This window comes from Triticum dicoccoides, chromosome 7A (assembly GCF_002162155.2).
Source record: "Triticum dicoccoides isolate Atlit2015 ecotype Zavitan chromosome 7A, WEW_v2.0, whole genome shotgun sequence".
In the NCBI taxonomy this organism is placed as follows: domain Eukaryota; kingdom Viridiplantae; phylum Streptophyta; class Magnoliopsida; order Poales; family Poaceae; genus Triticum; species Triticum dicoccoides.
In genome coordinates, this window is record NC_041392.1 from 90,227,382 (window position 1) to 90,230,602 (window position 3,221).

A 3,221-nucleotide genomic window follows, 5' to 3' on the forward strand; every position below is an offset into this window, starting at 1 on the left:
TTTGATTGAAAATAACAAAGGGGAAGATCTTATAACAAAGGAGAGTCAATCCTATCAGCAGAACAATCAGGCATGTCTATACGGTTGTTTGATAACTCTCAGGAGCAGCAATGTCAAGTGGAGGCGGCAACACAGGAGGAATTCATTTTTGGTGGTGCTCCTCGGATATTGAGTCGGGACTTTCAGGGTGAAAACTTAGGTCTGGCCTTTATTGGTTGTGCTTGGCAATTGTTTTGTTGAAGGAATTGTTTTCAGAGTTCGGACTTCTCCAGGGTGAAAACCTAAGATCTTGGATCAGGCGACGACGACACTTGTGCACTGTTTCCTTCTTGAAGGCATTGCTTTTAGAGACCTTTGATGTTTTCCGGGTGTTGTATTTGGTGGTGGTTTGTGTGCGACTGCTGAGAGGAGTCGATCACTGTGGCCGGACATTTTTTTCTTTCTTTTTTATTTTTTCTTTGGCTCTGTGCATTTTGGATGTCTTTGCGACATCTTGTAGGTGCAGAGACTGGGTGTAATTGGTATCTTCGTGATATTAATATATTTTCCTTTTTAAAAAAATGTCTATATGGGTTCTAGCTACAAATTTTGTCCGAGCTTATACTCCAAACCAGCCTATACGCAAGATCGATCATAGCTGGAAGAAACCAAGAGAGCGAGTTGTTAAAATCAATGTTGATGCCTCATTTTATGTGGAAAATATGACAGGGCCTGCGGAGCGACAGCTCGAGATGATCGAGGTAATTTTTTGGTAGTAGGGACCTGTGTGCTACGCCCATGTTACTAGTGCAGGTTCAGCGCAAGTTATGGCTATCCGAAGTGGTTGGATCCTAGCAGAAAAATTGGGTTGCACTAAATTCATCGTCGAGTCTGACAGTATATTGGCGTTGGAGGACATCTCTGATCCAAATGTCTTGGAACTGATGTTCCAATCATGGCCATGAAGTTTGCTAGTATTGATTTTGTCCACTACAGCAGAGAAGCAAATATGATAGCAGATTGCTTGGCAAAATATTGTTTTAGCATTAATAAGTATGAATCTTGGGAATCCAATGTCCCTGACTTTATTCTTCATCACTATGTAAACGACCTTGCTATTATTTGATGAATAAAATTGTTATGGTAAAAAAATGTCGTTGGGGAAATATGGGTCGACGGTGGAGTAGCATTCCTATTGTAACAATGTGCAGATTTTGGGATAGACTACAACATGGGTAAGTGGCACCTCGGGAATCACCAAAAATCACCTACTCCCTCCTTCCCTTAGTTTGGATACTCTCTAGTCATGTGACTAGTAGTAATCAGACTAAAAGTTTTTAGTCAGGCCCTATTTGGAAGGTGACTACTACTAGTCAGCACTAAATGTCTCAATATTAAATTCTTCTCTCTCCCTTCCATTTATCTCTCTTCACTCCCTTGTGCAACAACAACTACCGCTATACTCCCGCGCAAGGAAGGAAAGCAGCAAAGTCCTGTTCCTTTTCTCCCTCACGCCATGCAACAGCAGCTCTCAATACCTTTTTTTTTCCTCACGCAAGCAACACAAGCACCAGACTATCCCTCACGAAATTGTCCCATAAGGAAATCAAAACTGTCCACATAAGAAAATTAAAATTGTCCCATAACGTTACATGTTGGAAACGAAATAAATAACATCAGAAATTTCTCAACGCCTGTTGAACAAACCATCAGCAATCGTATCTCTCACTCGATTCATATCCACTGAATCTAGCTCCATTTCTTCACCCCTAGTGTTACGACGCCTCCTCCTTGTTTCCTCAAGGAGAGGTTGATAACTCTCATCATTGTCACACCTATCAAATTCCTTGTCCGCCAAATGATTTTCACGAATAAAATTGTGCAAGGCATGCATGCCACAATAATTTTTGTTTGCTTGCGTAGAGGATAACTTGGTACTTTGAAAAGAATCCTCCACTTATTTTTCAAGACTCCAAAACAACGCTCAATGACATTTGCGTAGTCTAGAATGAGTATAATTGAAGTACTCCTTTTTACCTCTCGGCATGGTGCCTTGATGGAACTCTTAAAAATGATACTTTTGGCCCCTATACGGTGCAAGATAACCCTGTTTGTTGGGGTAGCCCGAGTCAACAAGATAAAATTTCCCTGTTCATGGCAATGCATTTTAGCAAATGTCAATGTAAGGCATAAAACTATTGTACTGAGTATCAAGTTTTGTACCTGAAGGTGGATGTGGAAACTTGTGATCAAACCGGCTAAGAGCATCCTTGAATGGCCTCATATCATGGACCGATCCAGGCCACCCCGCAAGCACAAAAGTGAATCTCATGTCGAAATCACACAGCAGATGAACCATCCACAGCGACCTCATGAAATATCTCATGTAACAGGGGCATATACTCAGGGTTACCATTTCTAAATTTCTTGAGATTTGGTCTGTCTTGAAAAGAAATAATAGAAAGAAATCAGCATATATATCTTCTGTCATTGGAACATAAGCAAAAATGAACACTTGAAGGAGAGGGAGCAAGAATATAAGCAAAAATACCTTGATTTCTTTCTCCCACCAATCTGCAGTTGCCGTCACTTCGCCATTTAAGCCGCGGCCGCAGCCGGTTTGCTGCTGCAACCATACCCAATCATTGTACAAGCCCTTCAAGTTAGTTATTTTGTTCCTGAATTCCCTGCCTGGATGCCACAGCTTTGCCCTTTCCCGATATTTCTCCCTCATATTCTTGTACGCCTGAGGGCTCCAAACTCTACCAGCGTAATTGCCAGCATCTATTTCCTCACAAGCTATTTCACATAAAGTCAATGTATTTCTGTCTGTCCAGTTAGCCTTGCTTTTTGGCCTCTATTAAAAAAATGTATGAGAAAACAGAACAAGTATACTATTTTTGATAAATATGACAGAACAAGTAGCATGAACAAGTATTTTCTTTCATTTGTCCAAACTGAACACGTTGCTGTAGTTTCTACTTTCTACTTTCCACTTAACAAGCTGTAGTTTCTACTTTCTACTTTCCACTTAACATACATTCATTCAAGCAAACACAACAATTGGACAAATATTGTACCTGGATATGCTGGTTCAGCATGCTGTCGTCTTCCTCTTCCTGAACATCTTCTTCAGCTGGTTCATCTTCTTCCTCAACATCTTCTACCATGATCGGTGCTGCCTGCCGCTGCCTGCCGCTGCCTGAGCGACTTGAACCAGCACCACCTCGTCCCGACGTCGC